We start from the raw sequence: 20,667 nt of genomic DNA, 5'->3' as shown, positions 1-20,667 counted from the left end.
ATAGGGGGAGGAATTTTAAGGGGGGGGAGAGATACTAAAAAAGGGAGGGCTGTGAGAAGCAAGTGGTGCTCACAAGCTTAATACTGGGAAGGGGGGTAAGGGGGTAAGAAGGGAGAAAAGCATAAACCGGGGTTAACAAGATGGCAAGTAATACAGAATTGGTCATTTTAACCATAAATGTGAACAGGGTAAACACCTCCATAAAGAGGAAGCAGTTAGCAGGATGGATTAAAAGCCAGAATCTTACAATATGTTGTTTACAGGAAACACACCTGAAGTGGGGAGATACATGCAGGTTAAAGGTAAAAGGTTGGAGCAAAATCTACTATGCTTCAGGTGAAGTCAAAAAAGCAGGGGTAGCCATCCTGATCTCAGATCAAGCAAAAGCAAAAATTGATCTAATCAAAAGAGATAAGGAAGGGCACTATATCTTGCTAAAAGGTAGAATGAATAATGAAGCAGTATCTATATTAAACATATGTGCACCAAGTGGTATAGCATCTAAATTCTTAAAAGAGAAATTAAGAGAGCTGCAAGAAGAAATAGACAGTAAAACTATAATAGTGGGAGATCTTAACCTTGCACTCTCAGAATTAGATAAATCAAACCACAAAATAAATAATAAAGAAGTCAAAGAGATAAATAGAATACTAGAAAAATTAGATATGATAGATCTCTGGAGAAAATGTAATGGGGACAGAAAGGAGTACACCTTCTTTTCAGCAGTTCATGGAACTTATACAAAAATTGACCATATATTAGGACATAAAAACCTCAAACTCAAATGCAGTAAGGCAGAAATAGTGAATGCATCCTTTTCAGACCACAATGCATTGAAAATTACATTCAATAAAAAGCCACGGGAAAGTAGACCAAAAAATAATTGGAAACTAAATAATCTCATACTAAAGAATGATTGGGTGAAACAGCAAATTATAGACATAATTAATAACTTCATCCAAGAAAACAATAATAATGAGACATCATACCAAAATGTATGGGATGTAGCCAAAGCGGTAATAAGGGGAAATCTCATATCTCTAGAGGCCTATTTGTATAAAATAGAGAAAGAGAAGGTCAATGAATTGGGCTTGCAACTAAAAATGCTAGAAAAGGAACAAATTAAAAACCTCCAGTCAAACATTAAACTTGAAATTCTAAAAATAAAAGGAGAGATCAATAAAATTGAAAGTAAAAAAACTATTGAATTAATTAATAAAACTAAGAGTTGGTTCTATGAAAAAAACAACAAAATAGACAAACCCTTAGTAAATCTGATTAAAAAAAGGAAAGAGGAAAATCAAATTGTTAGTCTTAAAAATGAAAAGGGAGAACTCACCACTAACGAAGAGGAAATTAGAGCAATAATTAGGAGTTACTTTGCCCAACTTTATGCCAATAAATTCAACAACTTAAATGAAATAGAAGAATACCTCCAAAAATATAGCTTGCCTAAACTAACAGGAAGAAGTAAATATCCTAAACACTCCCATATCAGAAAAAGAAATAGAACAAACTATCAATCAACTCCCTAAGAAAAAATCCCCAGGACCAGATGAATTTACATCTGAATTCTATCAAACATTTAAAGATCAATTAACTCCAATGCTAAATAAACTATTTGAAAAAGTAGGGATTAAAGGAGTCCTACCAAACTCCTTTTATGACACAGACATGGTACTGATACCTAAACCAGGTAGGCTGAAAACAGAGAAAGAAAATTATAGACCAATCTCCCTAATGAATATTGATGCTAAAATCTTAAATAAAATATTAGCAAAAAGATTACAGAAAATCATCCCCAGAATAATACACTATGACCAAGTAGGATTTATACCAGGAATGCAGGACTGGTTCAATATTAGGAAAACTAATAACATAATTGACTATATCAATAACCAAACAAACAAAAACCATATGATCATCTCAATAGATGCAGAAAAAGCATTTGATAAAATCCAACAGCCATTCCTAATAAAAACACTTGAGATCATAGGAATAAATGGACTTTTCCTTAAAATGGTCAGAAGCATATATTTAAAACCTTCAGTAAGCATCATATGCAATGGGGAAAAACTGGAACCTTTCCCAGTAAGATCTGGAGTGAAGCAAGGTTGCCCACTATCACCATTATTATTCAATATTGTATTAGAAACACTAGCCTCTGCAATAAAAGTGGAGAAAGAGATTAAAGGAATTAGAGTAGGCAATGAGGAAACCAAACTATCACTCTTTGCAGATGATATGATAGTATACCTAGAGAACCCCAGAGATTCTACTAAAAAGCTATTAGAAATAATTCATAATTTTAGCAAAGTAGCAGGATACAAAATAAATCCCCATAAATCCTCAGCATTTTTATACACCACCAACAAAATTCAAGAGCAAGAGATCCAAAGAGAAATTCCATTCAAAATAACTGTTGATACCATAAAATATTTGGGAATCTACCTACCAAAGGAAAGTCAGGAATTATTTGAGCAAAATTACAAAAAAGTTTCCACACAAATAAAGTCAGACTTAAATAATTGGAAAAATATTAAGTGCTCTTGGATAGGCCGAGCGAATATAATAAAGATGACAATACTCCCTAAAGTAATCTATTTATTTAGTGCTATACCAATCAGACTTCCAACAAAATATTTTAATGATTTAGAAAAAATAACAACAAAATTCATATGAAACAATAAAAAGTCAAGAATCTCAAGGGAATTAATGAAAAAAAAAAATCAAATGAAGGTGGTCTAGCTGTACCTGATCTAAAATTATAAAGCAGCAGTCACCAAAACCATTTGGTATTGGCTAAGAAATAGATTAATTGATCAGTGGAAAAGGTTAGGTTCACAAGACAGAATAGTCAGCTATAGCAATCTAGTATTTGACAAACCCAAAGACCCTAACTTCTGGGAAAAGAATTCATTATTTGATTAAAACTGCTGGGATAATTGGAAATTAGTATGGCAGAAATTAGGCATGGACCCACACTTAACACCATATACCAAGATAAGATCGAAATGGGTCCATGACCTAGGCATAAAGAATGAGATTATAAATAAATTAGGGGAACATAGAATAGTTTATCTCTCAGACTTGTGGAGGAGAAAGAAATTTGTGACCAAAGATGAACTAGCGACCATTACTGATCACAAAATAGAAAATTTTGATTATATCAAATTAAAAAACCTTTGTACAAACAAAACTAATGCAAACAAGATTAGAAGGGAAGCAACAAACTGGGAAAACATCTTCACAGTTAAAGGTTCTGATAAAGCCCTCATTTCCAAAATATAGAGAGAACTGACTCAAATTTATAAGAAATCAAGCCATTCTCCAATTGATAAATGGTCAAAGGATATGAACAGACAATTTTCAGAGGATGAAATTGAAATTATTACCACTCATATGAAAGAGTGTTCCAAATCATTATTGATCAGAGAAATGCAAATTAAGACACCTCTGAGATACCACTACACACCTGACAGATTGGCTAAGATGACAGGAAAAAATAATGATGAATGTTGGAGGGGATCCGGGAAAACTGGGACACTAATGCATTGTTGGTGAAGTTGTGAACGAATCCAACCATTCTGGAGAGCAATCTGGAATTATGCCCAAAAAATTATCAAATTGTGCATACCCTTTGATCCAGCAGTGTTTCTATTGGGCTTATATCCCAAAGAAATACTAAAGAAGGGAAAGGGACCTGTATGTGCCAAAATGTTTGTAGCAGCCCTATTTGTAGTGGCTAGAAACTGGAAAATGAATGGATGCCCATCAATTGGAGAATGGCTGAGTAAATTGTGGTATATGAAAGTTATGGAATATTATTGTTCTATAAGAAATGACCAGCAGGATGAATACAGAGAGGATTGGCGAGACTTACATGAACTGATGCTAAGTGAAATGAGCAGAACCAGGAGATCATTATACACTTCGACAACAATATTGTATGAGGACATTTTTTGATGGAAGTGGATTTCTTTGACAAAGAGACCTAACTGAGTTTCAATTGATAAATGACGGACAAAAGCAGCTACACCCAAAGAAAGAACACTGGGAAACGAATGTGAACTATCTGCATTTTTGTTTTTCTTCCCGGGTTATTTGTACCTTCTGAATCCAATTCTCCCTATGCAACAAGAGAACTGTTTGGTTCTGCAAGCATATATTGTATCTAGGATATACTACAACATATCCAGCATATAAAGGACTGCTTGCCATCTAGGGGAGGGGATGGAGGGAGGGAGGGGAAAAAAATTGGAACAGAAACGAGTGCAAAGGAAAATGTTGTAAAAAAAAAAAATTACCCTGGCATGGATTCTGTCAATATAAAGTAATTATTAAATAAAAATTTAAAAATAAATAAATTAATTAATTAAATAAAAGTGGGAGAACATATTTAGGGATGTGTTGGTAAGAAAGTAAAACACTGATGAGGAGGGAAAAGGGGAAAGGAGAAAGAAAAGTTTAATTTGGGAAAAATAAATTGATGTGAAATATAGAATTAGTTATTTTAACTGTGAATGTGAATGGGATAAATTCTCCCATAAAACAGAAGCAGATTGCAGAGTAGATTAAAAGTCAGAATTTTACAATATGTGTTTTTGCAAGAAACATATTTGAAATAGAGAAATACTTTCAGAGTAAAGGTAAAAACTAGAGCAGAATCTATTATGCTCCAGCTGAAGAAAAAGAAAACCATGGGTAGCAATCCTGATCTCAGATCAAGCAAAAGTAAAAGAAGATTTAATTTTAAAAACTAAGATAGGAAACTATATCTTGTTAAAAGTACCAGATAAAGAAATAATATCAGTGCTAAACATATATGCACCAAGTAGTATAGTATTCACATTCTTAGGGAAGTTAGGTGAGTTACAAGAAGAAATGGACAGCAAAACTATACCATTGGGGGATCTCAACTTCTTTCTATCAAAAGTAAATTAAATCCAACCACAAAATAACAAGAAAGAAATTAAAGGGACAAATAGAATATTAGAAAAATTTACTGTGATAAACGTTAGGAAAAAATTGAGTAAGTCTAAAAGGAATATACATTTTTCTCAGTGGTATGTAACAACAACACAAATTTTTATTATGTAATAGGACATAAAAACCTCACAATCAATTGCAGAAAGACAGAAATAGTAAATGCAGTATCTTCAGCTCATGATGCAAAAAAATACATTCAATAAAGGGATAGAAAAAGTTAAACTAAAAAACAATTGTAAATTAAATAAACTAATCCTAAAGCATGATTGGGTGAAACAACAAATCATAGGATGAATTAAATTCATCCAAGAGAATTACAATAATGTGACAGCATGCCAAAATTTATTGATTGTAACCAAAGTAAGTCTTAAAAGAAATTTTATATTTGTAGATGCTTGCATGAATAAAATAGAGAAAGAGAACATTAGTGAATTGAACACTCAACTTAAAATGCTAAAACAAATTATAAACTCTGAATTAAATACCAAATTTGAAATTCTGAAAATAAAATGGGGCATTAATAAAATTGAAAGTAAAAAAAAAAAAACTATTGAACAAATAACACTAAAAATTGGTTTTATGAAAAAAAGTGACAAAATTAAAAAAAAAAAACTTTGGCTAATTTGATTAGAAAAAGGAATGAAGAAAACCAAATTATCAGTATCAAACATGAAAAGGGCAAATTTATCACCAATAAAGAGGAAATTAAGGCAAGAATTAAAAGAAATTTTGCACAATTGTATGTCAATAAATCTGCTACTCTAAGTGAAATGAATGATTATTTTAAATATATAAATTTCCCAAATAAACAGAGGAAATAAATTACTTAAATTGTACCATTTTATTTTTTTATTTTATTTTATAATAACTTTATATTGACAGAATCCATGCCAGGGTAATTTTTTTTACAACATTATCCCTTGCACTTATCACCAATACTATTCAATATTGGGTGATAAATATCAGCTTCAACAATAAAAGAAGAAAAAGAAATTGAAGAATTAGAATAGGTAAAGAAGAAACCAAGCTATCACTCTTTGCAAATGATATGATGTTATGCTTAGGAAATCCTAGCGAATTAACAAAACAAAACAAAACAAAACAACAACAACAAAAAAAACTACTAAGAAACAATTAACAACTCTAGCAAAGGTGCAGAATATAAAATAAACTCACAAAAATCATCAGCATTTCTATATTACAAAGTCTAGTAGCAAGAGGCAGAAAGAGAAATACCATTTCAAATAATTGTAGGTAATGTAAAATATTTGGAAATCTATCTGCCAACACAAAGCCAGGAATTATATTAATACAAATGCAAAACACCTTTCAAAAAATTAAATCAGATCTAATCAACTGAAAGAATATCAATTGTCCCTTTGTAGGCTGAATTAATATAATATAGTTGACAATTATACCTAAATTAATCGGTTCAGTGTTATGCCAATCAAATTACCAAGAAAGTACTTTATAGAATTAGAAATAATTATATAAAATTCATCTGGAAGAATAAAAGGTCAAGAATTTCAAGGGAATTATTTGTTTTAAAATGCCAAAGAAGGTGACCTAACTGTACCAGACTTAAAACTGTTTTATAAAGTGGTGGTCATCAAAAGCATTTGGTACTTGCTAAGAAATAGAGTAGTTGATCAAATAAATTGGGAGTTTTACAAGTGAATGACTGTAGTAATCTAGTGCTTGATAAATCCAAATTAAGGGGATGCTATCAGTTGGAGAATGGCTGAATAAATTATTGTACATGAATGTTATGGAATATTATTGTTCTGTAATAATGAACAAGTTGATTTCAGAAAAACCTGGAAAGATTTATATGAACTGATGCTAAATGAAGTGAGCAGAACCAGAAGGACATTATTCATATTCACAAAAAGATTATGTGATGATTACCTGTAATGGACATGATTCTTTTCCTCAATGAAATAAGGAAATCTTTTAAAAACTTCCAGCAGCCACTTGTGATGTAAAGTGCCAGCCACATCCATAGAGAGAACTGTGGAGACTGAATGTGGCATAAAGCACAGTATTTTCACCTTTTGTTCTTGTTGTTTGCTTGTATTTTCTTTCTTTCTTATGTTTTTGTTGTCCTTTAGATCTGATTTTTCTTAAATAGCATAATTAATATAGAACTATATTTAGAAGAGTTCTACATGTTTAACCTATAGTAGATTACTTGCTATATAAGGGGTGGCAGGTAGGGAAAAAATTAGACTACAAGGTTTTACAAAAATGAATGTTGCAAACAATCTTTGTATGTATTTGAAAACATAAAAATTATTATAAAATTTTTAAAAGAGAAATAAGTGGATAGAAAAGAAGGTATACTGTTTATTGCAAGATTAAGAGGGAAAATGTGTAGACTCAGTTTGTACTATACTGGTTAATGTTACAAGAAAGAAAGGAAGATGCTCAGAAAATTGGGTATCTTCCTGTAGTTTGCGTTAGAGTCACACTCAGATAAAAACAGGATTGCATATCAAATAGACAGAAAATTTCAAATTACCTATATCGCATTGTAGTATAATCTGGTAGTTAAATTTTCATCTGATTTGGATTACAAATCAGAATTTTAGTAGAATTTAGGACCTGCAGTTCTTTGTTTTTGCCTTAGAGGACAAGACAAATTCATGACAAAGGACTAGGTTTGGAGGCAATATAAGCTGCAAAATTAGAGGAATTATTCATACAATTGAAATTCCAGATTCATTGAACTATCAAAATGAGACTCTCCTTGAAGTACTCAATACTTTTTGCAAAATTAAACCTTATAAAACAGTACTTAAATAAGTAAATAAAAATTGTTGAAGAGGTCATTTTCTAGTAATTTTGTTTATTCAAAAAAGTGCCATTTTCATTTATATCATGAAATGATGTGATCCTAACATAATCCCTTTTACATAATCATTCTAGTTGTTTTTTTTTCAAGTTGAAGGCTTTTTTACCTTGAAAAGTAAACATTCATGGATTTTTATCATATGGAAATGTGATAAGATAAATTGATTTTTTTAAAAATCAGGATAATACTACCCTGAAAGCAATTCTTTCTGGTTGGAAATAGCTTTCAAAAGGTTGTGCTAAAACTACTAGGAACCTAATCTTCCCCAAAAGGATCTACCCTTGGGTTGTTGGTGCTAACTTATATATGGGCGAAAAGCAACTTGGCACCTGTTACACTAAGACTAAGAACAATGAGAATTCAGTATTGGCATTATTTTTTTTTATTTTACTAAATCTACTATTACATTAGCATAGAAAATCTTTTGAGTAAACTTTCTGTACCAATGCAGGTGTAAAGGTGTCCTCCTAATTGTAATTTTCTTGTATTCTCTTTTAGTGTTCTCTTACCACATAGAAAGCATGTTTCAAAAGTGGGACTTATACTCTGTTCCTCTGGACTCCCAGGAAAAAAAATTATCCATAATAATAATACCAATTCTTGGACAGGTAGGTGGTACACAATAGATAAAGCACCAGTCCTGAAGTCAGGAGGATCTGAGTTTAAATCTGGCCTCAGACACTTAATACTTCCTAACTGTATGACCCTGGGCAAGTCACTAAACTCCAATTGCCTCAGCAAAAAAAAACAAAAACAATAATATCAGTTCTTATGTGACATTAGAAGTATTACATTTTGAAACTATTTAACTTTTTCATACTAGATGGGTGAATTATGATAGATGAATAAATTTTCGGCTCTGTCCTTATGTTTTTTCATCTACAAAATTAGAGGGGTATAATAATATGATCTCTAAGGTGTTTTCCAGATGCAATATTCTAGTATTCTGTGATTTTCTGGTCTATGTATTTTTCATCTCTTTAAAATCAGTTCTTAATCATAGTTTTAGATGTTAAAGTTCATTGACTATGTTCTTCTCACTTTTGAAATGTATTGGAATTTTAATTTTTTTTCCTTTTTTTCTAAAATGTAATTATGATATTAATGCTTATACACATTTAAGGAAAGTAGACTTTCTTTTTTTAGAATCTGAATAATGTTATTAGAGGCAACAGCCAGTATTTTATCATTGTCATCAGTAGGTAAAGAATTAATTGCTTTCAATATTCTTACTATGGCACCTTGTAGGGTACAAATTACATTTTTTTTAACCTCAGGACCTTAATCAAAAATAGCACCAATGGAACTTATTTTAATCTGATGCAGGCAACAGCAGCCTTTCCATTGAAAAGTAACGCAGAATCAGCAGCAGGAGCGTCATCTTCAGAGAAGGAGGTTCCCTTATCAGAAGTCTACACCTGATGAGGTCCAAAAGCAAAGACAATGTGCAATTCAGGCCAGCTCCAATGATAAGTTAAAAATATTGCTAAGACTTTTCTTGTTTTCCCCTGTAGGATTAAAAATGAATCAAAACATTTTAAGCATGTTCGCACAGATCCCTCTGGGATTGTGTTTCTCTCAAAATGTACCTAGAAGTTTGAACTTTCTTTAAATGTGGAGCTATAAGACAAATCACATGAAGAGTGGGCTTTCAAATGGCAATTTAATTCCTGTGGAAACTCTGTTGTCATGATGTATTCAACTGTGCTTGTTCCTATCTAAATTACAAAATTGTTTTTCCTTACATAATACCTAACCATTGTCTCAATGACATTCTGTCCTTCAGCATTTCATTTCTATAGTTTTTTTTGGCAATTGTTCTTTACTCCTCATCCTCAACTTTTTTTTTTGGGGGGGGGCAATTGTTCTTTACTTTTCATCCCCAACTTTCACTCTTGTCCTTAATCCCTAGATTTATAACTCACATTTATAAAATGTAGATATTTTCTGCATGACATTTCTTTCACAATAACTCTTTGAGGTCAGCTGGGCAAATAAGATATATAAAAAAAGAAAACTTGGGACCAGAAAAGAGAAGAAACTTCTTTACAAGCTCCTAAGCACTAATTATCAGAGCAAAGAATTACCAAATCATAGAATTTAAGAAGTATCCCAATGACTCTAGTCTAATTCACACCTGTACAAGAATATTTTCTATAATATTTAGGTCACACTATTATCAAATCTCTTCATGAAAATCCTTAATTAAGGGATCCCAAAATTTCTCTAGGGGTCAATCCATTACACTTTGTAGGATTTTGACTTTATATCAATTTTTCTCATACCAACATTAAATTTTCCTATTTGCAGGTTTCATCCAGTCTTCCTAATTCTGCTTTCTTAGGGGAAAAAAAAACAGAGAAAATTAAATTTATCATCCAGGTACCAGATCCTTAAATACTCATAAATCTTTCCTATTTCAGACTCATCATTGCCATTTTTTAAAGTTGATTTTCATGTATTGTGATGTTAAAAATTCTTTACTATTTATTTGAGCTCCTCATTAGTAAATTCTAAAATATAATAAACTTTCTTAAATGTGGCACCTAGAAATAAGTAAAGATGGCTCAGGTAGAGCACAACTGGAGTGTGATCTTATTTTTAGATCCCATGCTTACCTCAATTTAGTTTTATATCACATCAATTTTCTTGATGGTCAAATTAATGTTGCAGCTTCATGAAAACTTATATGCACCTCTTTACAAATATGATTATGTATTTGTATATGTGTATGTATGAATATGTATATGTGCATGTATGTTTATGTATACATGTGCATATATACAAGCTTATGCATACTCATATATTCATGTATATTTACAATACACACACCTACACAATATATACATACATATGCATTTAGAGAATGTATATAGGTATATATATGTTATGCATATGTGTATATGTAAAATAAATTGCTATTTATTCTTTTCTATCCTATGTTGTGTAATGTTTTTTATTTATTCCTGTTAAAGATCATCTTATTTAATTTATCACACAGTATTCTAGTTTGCAAAAGAAAATCTTTTTTTAATCCTAAACTTATCAGATATGATGGAATAAATTTTTTTCCAGATTTAGTTTATAAATTTGGTAAGCATAATATCTATGCCTTTACCAAGTAATTGATAAAAACATTAAACATTGTTGGATAATGCACAGAATCCTCAGGCATGTTGCTTGAAATTTCTTTCCAAGCAACATTCACCCTATAATGACTACTTATTTTATGGAATCATTCAGTTAAGCATTTCTGAATATATTTTATCATGAATAGCCAACCCATATCTCCACATTTTCCACAAAAGTATGATGAAAGTCAAGGCCAAATGTACTAACTTCTAATCCTGTATGTGAATAGAACATTTTAAAGCTCATTTTTTTCCTGCAACAGTTCTATGACTTATGAGCTAAAAGTATTATTTTAATTTTACAAACAAGGAAATAAACATTTAAGGAAACAAAATTACTTGCCCACATATACATGTCTAGCAAGTGACAGAGCCAACATTCAAACCCAGGTCTCTTTTAAGTTACTTATTTCTTTTTTAGTGTGTCTGACTCTTTGTGATCTCATTTGGGGATTTTTTGGCAAAGATACTGCAGCAATTTGCCATTTCCTTCTCCAGATCACTTGACAGATAATACAAATAAGGCAAAAAAGGTTAATTGATTTACTCATGTTCACATAACTAATGAGTGTCTGAGGTCAAATTTGAAGCCATAAAATGAGTTTCCTGACTTTTCACCCTGTACTCTATACAATGTGCCACTTAGCTGCCCAGTATGTTTTCCCTATTCCAAAAGAATGTATTCTTCCTGCCACACCACATCACCTAAAAACTCTTATTATGTTCTTTGATTTCTTATACTCCTAAAATATCTATGAATCTAATAAAAATCATCTTCATTCTATCCTACTGTAGATTGTGTCCTAGAGTGCCATCAAAATGATTGACAATCAAAGATGATTTAACAATATTTCCATGGCTTGGAAAAAACACTTTGAGCTTTCTTTAATGGTTTCTTTTAATCATCTCTTGAATTATGTTCATTGTATTTATTTTCTTTTTCCCACATGGCAGGTCTCTAGATTTGTCCTTATCCCTTCCCACCTTTATCTCTCCTTATAATCTTATTTTTTTTTACTTTAATAAACTATGTCTTCTAGTCCCCCTCTTTGGTGCCTCAAGTGATACAACTCTAGTCTCATTATCCCATTCAACATAATATTTTAAAACATAAAAATATAGATTTCTTTTCAGCTTATTTCAAGTGCATGCAAATTTCAGTCTATATAAATAAATTCACCTAATTTAAACATTAAAAAAATTAACTTTTCAAATTGATGCTTATATTAACTTCATTCTTTTTCTGATATCCAGTTTCCCAGAAGTGTTTCAAGAATTGCAGAATTTGAAACCAGAATTTATCTTAAAAATTTTATGTCCAAATTCCCTTATATTATATATATATGTTTTGAAATTTAGAGAGATTAAATGGCTTGCTCCAATTGATGAAAGTTTAGGGATTCTGATTTATAAGACCTGATGCTTTCTCCTAATGAAAATAACTACCTCTGCTCATTGAGTTTTATTTCAGGACCCACCATATTGTTTCTATTGGACAAATGGCTTAATTACAGAGAACATCACCTTCTCACCTATAAAATCTTATCTATCAAATGAAGTAATAAACTAGAGTTTTTTTTTAGTTTGACAAATAGTTATTAAGCAACTACTACGTTCCATATACTATGATAGGTATTAAATCACAAAGAAAAAATTAAATGGTTATGGTTCTTGATTTCAACTGGGCAGAAATGATATATAGGTAAAAGGGAATGCAAAGACTATACTAATATGTGTATGTAGTACTTATGTATACATATATCTGCATGTATATATATATATATATACATGCAGATATATGTATATTCATACAAAGTAATTATAGCAGTGAAGTGATAGGAACTAGGAAGTAGAACTTGAATAGAGCCTTGTTACAAAACTAAAAATTCTTTGAGACAGGAATACAGAGAAAAAAATTTCCAAGTTTCAAAAAATGTCTGTTAAAACAAATGGAATCAAGAGATAGGATGCAATATATGAGTATGATTGATTGGGGGCAATTTGTTGAAACAGAGAAGCAAAAGGAGATTACTGTGAAAAGGTAAGCTGACAATATATTACGAAGAACATTAAATGCTTAACACGACTTGACACTTTATCCTAAGAACAAAAGTGAACCACTGAAATTCCATGAACAGTGTGGTAACATGGTCCTTTAATTTTATCATTTTGGGAGGTATGTTAAGTATCAATTGAACTGGGGAAAGAATGTAAGCAGGAAGCCCAATTATTAAGATATTGAAATCATGAAATAGAAGAGATGACAAGGTGTTGAACTAGGGTGGTGGTTGTGTTCTTGTAAAGAAAATGCTGTGGTATTTGACATTTTGTGGGGATAACATTAACAGAAGTTGGCAAGTGATTAGATATGGCTGGTGAAGGAGAATGGAGTGTTGAAAATAATAGTGAGGCTGCCGAATTGAGTGAATATCTAGTATGGCTTTAATGTACAGAAAATGAAGGTGAATATTGTGAAATGTGCCTGGGAAAGTAGGTTAAACCCAAACTATTGAGAGAAATAAATGCCATGTTTAGTCACTTATATTTTATCCTAACGGCAATATGGAATCAGTGAAAAGTTTTCAGCAGTGGAGTGACATAATACAAACTTCTGCTGTGCAAGATTATTTTACCAATTGTATGAAGGAAAGGTCAAAGTGCAAAGGAATTAGATACAGAGGTATAAATGAATTAGAAAAGTAATGCAAAAGGCAGAGTTTGACATATGAGGCCCTGAACTCAGCTGAAAATCAAATAAAAAAGAAACGACAGAGACAAAATCATGGAATAAAGTCAGTAAGATTTAGCAAGGACTGGACAGGAACCATGAGGGATAAATATAGAGTCAAAGATTTCTTTGAGAATAGAAACATGAATGAATAGGGGAGGCAGTAATGTCATCAAAAATAAGAAAGTTTAGAGTAGAAAGAGGCTTAAGGAGAAAGATATATAGTGCTGCTTTACACATATTTGATGAAATGTTTATTTTCCATTTCCAGTTGTTCAGACAGACATGCACACAAAAATTTGGAGAGTTTGGAGAAGTTGTGGAGAAGGGAATGAAATACAAAAAAGGATCATAGTGGGGGACAAATCAAAACAATAAAAAATTTGAAGACCCAGAATGCTTTCAAGAAAGTATAATCTGGGATTGCACAATATATAATAAAGGTTCTGAAGGCCAATGAATGAAAGTCATTTGATTGCAGATCTTATATTTCTACCCCCATAATATTTCTCACAACTATAGCATTCTCTTACTGTTTGGTTCTGCAAATATGTATTATATCTAGGATATACTGCAACATATTTAACATATATAGGACTGCTTGCCATCTTGGGGGGAGGGTGGAGGGAGGGAGGGGAAAAAATGAAACATAAGCGAATGCAAGGGATAATGTTGTAAAAAATTACCCTGGCATGGATTCTGTCAATACAAAGTTATTATTAAATAAAATAAAATTTAAAAAAAAACTATAGCATTCTCTTTATGTACAGAGTAATAGTCAATTTGGCAACTTATCACATCTCTTTAATAGAATTTGAAATACACTTAATGGTCATTACCTCTAGGATCTCTCTAATTCAATCCATACTCCACGAACTAACAAATTAATATTTTAAAAGAAGGGTCACTGCATTGTTTATGAAGCTTCAGTGGCACCCTATTAGGCCAAGGATAAAATAAAATATATCTGAGTCATTGCTCTTTTGCATGTTATTTTATGCTAATTTCACATTGTTAACAATAGCTACCATTTAAGGTTTTCAAAGCATTTTACAAATATTATTTTTATTGTATTCTCAAAACAGCTATGGGAGGTAGGAACTATATGCTAAGAGGAAATTGAGGCAAATAGACACAAAATGACTTTCCCAGGATCACAAAGCTTATAACTAAGGCAGGACTTGGACTTAGGCCATCCTGTTTATAGATTGTGTTCTACCAATTCTGTTACCTTCCTATCTCCCTTGAAGCATTATTTATTCCTATGTTAAATGTGGGGGCAGCTAGGTAGCACAGTAGATAGAGTACTGGAATTGGAGTCAGAAAAATTCTTTTTGATGAGTTCAATCCAGGCCTCAGACACTAGGTATAGAGCTGGATAAGTCACTTACCCCAATTTGCTTTAGTTTACTTGTCTGAAATGAGCTGGGGAAGAAAATGGTAAACTACTCTAATATCTTTGCCAAGAAAATTCTAAATGGGGCCATGAAAAGTCAGACATAATTGAATACAGTGGCATTAAATATGTATGTGTATTTATTAATATCTGGACATTTGTGGTAAAATGTTTTGTCTGTTTGATGTGTATACTATTGTATCCTTTGAGATTTAAAAGTATTGGCTGCATGTAAATTCATTTTGGTGTAGGATTGCATTCCAATAGAGTAAAGGGGGGTAGGGAAGACAGTGGTGCTGTTGGTGATGGAGAGGGTGCAATGATGACTATTTAATTTTAGCAATCAGTAATTGGAGTAGCTAGGTGGCAAAGTGGAAAGAGTGCAAGGAAGTTTTAGCTTGCTGAGTTTATATTAGATCTCAGACATTTTTAGCTATGTGATCCTGGACAAGTCATTTAACCCTGTTTGCTTCTTTTCCCTCATCTGAAAATGAGCTGGAGAAGAAAATGGCAATTCATCAAAAGTTAGACATGAAGAAAATTACTGAACAACAGCAAAATTCAGTAGTTACTACTTTATACTTTCAAAATTTTATAAATCAATTTTTAGTAATGGATTTTGAATTAATTTTACTGACATCTTTTTACACATGATGAATATGATTGGTTAAAAAGCAAGAGACTAGTTTACATAAAAATTTCTTTGCAACAGGATAGTCAAACTTATGCAATCTAAGTTGTGCCCAAAAGTAACATTTTTATTGCTGTTCTGGCATGATTTTATTCAGTACAATATGATCATCTTAAAATTATAATAGGATAGAAAGGGAGTTTTGATATAATTCTAAAAGCATCTCTATCATAATTAACTTTGCTATAAATAACCAAAAAAGATAGTCCAAATAGGGAAAGACTTTGATTCATGAAAGCCTGGATAGAGATACTATTAAACACTTACATTGTGATCATGAGTATGATATTTAACCTTTCTGGCTCAGTTTCCGCATCTGTAAAATGTGGGAAACACCTATAATGTACTTAAAATACAGTACCTAAGCAAAACACTTTGGAAACATTAGTAATGTCTCTCACCTCTTTCCCCTCTATGCACTTAATCTCAGTCCTTACTCAGTTTTATAATTCCCTTTCCTTTGCCCTTTTTTAAAATACCCTCCTAATCATAGTTATTCTTCTATACCCTATATTATATATTTCAAATACTTAAAAACCTTGTGAATTCATTAATTACAATTAATTCCTCCTTGAGTTACTTTACAGAATTAGCCTCACAAACACATATAAGATGATGGGCAAGATTGTTGAAATGGTCTAATAAAGAGGATAGTTGACTTTTTCTAGATTCTAGGCCTTACCCCACCACCTTTACTTTCAAAGTGAAAGTTCTTATCTGTTTGATCACAGATCAGGGAAACAATATGAATTTGGTGGAATTGACTCCAAACATCTCATTTCTAAAATATATAGAGCATTGACCCAGATTTGTATGAATTCAAGTTATGCTCCAATTGACAAATGGTCAAATTTTCAGATAAAGAAATTAAAACCATTTCTAATCATATAAAAATGTGTTCGAAATTGCTATTGATCAGAGAGATGCAAATTAAGTCAACTCTGAGATACTATTTACCTTTCAGATTGGCTAGAAAGAGGGTACAATATATGCTTACATATTTATACAATTTTATTGCTGCACAAGAAAAATCAAATCAAATAGGAAAAAAATGAGAAGAAAATAAAATGCAATCAAACAACAATAAAAAAGTGAAAATACTATATTGTGGAGCACAAAGTTTCCACAGTCCTCTCTCTGAATGTAGGTGGCTTTCTTCATCTCAAGATCACTGGAAGTGGTCTGAATCATCTCATTGTTTAAAAGAGCCATGCCCATCAGAACTGATCATCAATATATATAGTCTTGTTGTTGCCACATATAATGATCTACTGCTTCAGCTCATTTCACTTAGCATCAATTCACGTAAGTCTCTATAAGCCTGTCTGAAATCATACTGTTGGTCATTTTTTATAGAACAATTCCATAACATTTATATATCATAACTTATTCAGCCATCCACTCAGTTTCCAGTTTCTTGCCACTAACATTTTTGCACATATGGGTCCTTTTCCTTCCTATGAGATGTCTTTGGGATATAAGCCCAATAGAAAAACTGCTGGATCAAAGGGAATAGTTTCAAATTGCTCTCCAGAATGGTTGGATCTGTTTACAATTTCACCAACAATGCATGGATGTCCCAGTTTTCCCCTCCAACATTCGTCATTATCTTTTCCTGTCATTTTAACCAATCTGAAAGGGATGTAGTGGTATCTTAGAGTTGTTTTAATTTGAATTTCCATGGTCAATAGTGATTTACAGTACTTTTTCATATGATTAGAAATGGTTTTAATTTCTTCATCTGAAAATAATTTGTTCATATCAATGAATGTAAAAATGATTTCTCAGATAGTTGCTTCTTTTCTAACTTGTCTGCATTGGTTTTCAAACAATGAAGACTTGACTATTAAAAGATTCAATATATATGAGGATACGCTTTTAGCCCCGGAGTATAAGGGAGACATTAGAAGGGTTCCAAAAGATGTAGGAGATAATTTGATGGAGGGAGTTCTCCCAAATATAATCTTCCTGCATATGGAGTTTCTGAAATGAAATAACTTTCAGTTCTGGAGATGATTAAATTCCCAAAATATCAGGAGAATAGTTTCTTCTCTTAGACACCAGAAAGGATAGCTGAGATTATCAATAACAAATGAATTAGATTGGCACAGTATTCACCATGTTATTATATTTTTATCCTACTCATATGCATGCACTACTGACATCTTGCATCATATAATAGACTATGGATTTGAGAATTGTGAGGGGTTTTTGTTTCTTTATATTTAGAGAAAAAATAGCTTGGCTATAATAAAAAAACATAGCAATGATTTTCTTTTAAAAATAAATTTTCATATTAACTTTGGTTTTTACATGACTAAAATGTTCTCCTATATCATTTACATTCTACTTTACCATAGAATTGTCTTATATGACAAATATTTTAAAGTAAATTATGAAAAATAATGTACTTTTCAATATATTGAAAAAAATTTGACAATATACGTGATGTTCTCAACCTATGGAATCCCAAATCAGCAAAGTAAAGATATAAAGTATCCAGGCTATTTCTTTACAATTTCAGAATATTTATTTTCAAATATTTTGTGGGCATTTTCCTTTTCAATTATACTATTATTATTCTTTGTGTTCTTAATTTTAATAGCTCTGCTTATTTCATTTTAGTAAGGTCATATAAATCTTTCCATATTTGTACCTTTTCCAGATATTTGTTGTTTTTTTTGTTGTTGTTGTTGTGGTAGTAAATTTATTTATTTTTAATACACATTGCTTCATGAATCATGTTGGGAGAGAAAAATCAGAGAAAAGGGGAAAAAATATTGAAGATATCAAAAAAAAGTGGAATAAAGAAATAACCATAGCCTATGCTGGTTTACATTCATTCTCCTTCCTTCTTTTTCTGGATGCAAGTCTCATTTTCTGTCTAAAGTCTATCGGGGTTGCTTTGGATCACTGAACTACTGGGAAGAATTAAGTCTTCCATAGCTGACCATTGCACATTCATGCTAATACTGTGTACCATGTATTCATGGTTCTGCTTATCCTGCTGAGCATCAGTCATGTAAATCTTTCCAGGTTTTTCTATAATCAGCTTGTTCATAATTTTTATATAACAACATATTCCATTCAAAATGTCCCACAACTTGTTCAGCCATTCCCAATTGATAAGCATTGAATCCTTTTCCAATTCTTTGCTACCACAAAAAGAGCTGCTACAAACATTTTTGCCTATATGGGTCCTTTTCCCTCCTTTATAATTTCCTTGGGATACAGATTTAATAATAGCATTGCTGGATCAAAGGCTATAATTGTTTCATAGCTCTTTGGGCATGGTACCAAATTGCTCTACAGAATGGTGGGAGCATTTCACAACTCTACCAACAATGTCTTAATGTCCCAGTTTTCCCACATCTTCTCCAACATTTATCATTATCTTTTCCTGTAATCTTACCCAAGATGAGAGGTATGAGGTGCTCCTTCAGAGTTGTTTTAATTTGCATTTCTCTAATAAATAATGATTTAGAGCATTTTTATTTATATATTTTTAAAATGAGACCTTTATTAGAAACACTGACTGTAAAGATTTTTCCCACATTTGTACTTCCCTTTTATTTTGTTTATGTTGGTTTTGATTATGCATCAAAATCTTAATTTAATTTAATCAAAGTTGTACATTTAGTCTTTCATAAAGTTTTTTTTATCATAAATAGGTAAATTATCCTTTGTTCTAATTTGCTTATGAAATCATCCTTTTTGCCAAAATCATGTATCCATTTTGACCTTATTTTGGTATGGAGTGCAAAATGTAGATCTATGCCCAGGTTCTGACATTTTTTCTCAACATTTTTTGTCAAATACTGATTTCTTATTCCAGAAGTTGGAGTTTGGAGGTAATTCAAATTAAGACTGCTATAGGTCTTGATTATTATGTTGTATGTATATAATCTATTTCACTGATCCATCAATTTATTTCTTAGCCAAAACCAAATGGTTTTAATGACTGCTGCTTTATATTATACTTTTAGATTTGGTATTGCTAGGTCACCATCCACTGTATTTGTTTTCTCATTAATTTCCTTGATATTCTTGATCTTTTATTCCTTCAGATGAATTTTGTTCTTATTTTTCTAGAATGCTACTTTGACAGTTTGATTAATATGGCACTGAACCAGTTGACCAATTTAGGTAGAATTGTCATTTTTATTGTATTAGCTTGGTCTAGTCATGAGCAATTGATATATTTCAAATTGTATAGATCTGATTTTATTTTTTGTGAGAAGTGTTTTGTAATTGTGTTCATATAATACTTGGCTTTGTCTTGGCAGGTAGAACCCCAAGAATTTTGTTTTTGGTAAATTTTAAGAGTAAACATTAACCCTTGTAAAATTTTGTGTTTCAAATTCCCCCCTTTTTCTCTCCTCCTCCCCTAGATATCAAACAACCCAATATATATGTTAAACATGATACAAATATATGTTAAATCCAATATATGCATATATATATATTTATACTATTATATTGCTGCACAAGAAAAATCAAATCAACAATCAGCAAGAACTGGTTTGAATCATCTCATTGTTTAAAATAGCCAGGTCCATTATCATTGCATAATCTTGTTATCATGTACAATGATATCTTGGTTCTGCTCTTTTCATTTAGCATCAGTTCATGCAAGTCTCTCCAGGCCTTTCTAAAACCATTCTCCTGGTCATTTCTTATAGAACAATAAACATCCTGCTGATTGTTTCTTACAGAACAATAATCTTCCATAACATTCATATACCATAAACTATTCAGCCATCCACTAATGGGCATCCACTCAGTTTCCAGCTTCTTGCCACTGCACAAAGGGTTGTGACACAAAAATTTTTGAACATGTGGGTTCCTTTCTCTCTTTTAAGATCTCTTTGGCATATA

The sequence above is a fragment of the Antechinus flavipes genome, chromosome 1 (genome assembly GCF_016432865.1).
Source record: "Antechinus flavipes isolate AdamAnt ecotype Samford, QLD, Australia chromosome 1, AdamAnt_v2, whole genome shotgun sequence".
NCBI classification, from domain to species: Eukaryota; Metazoa; Chordata; class Mammalia; order Dasyuromorphia; family Dasyuridae; genus Antechinus; species Antechinus flavipes.
This window is presented reverse-complemented; position numbering follows the sequence as displayed.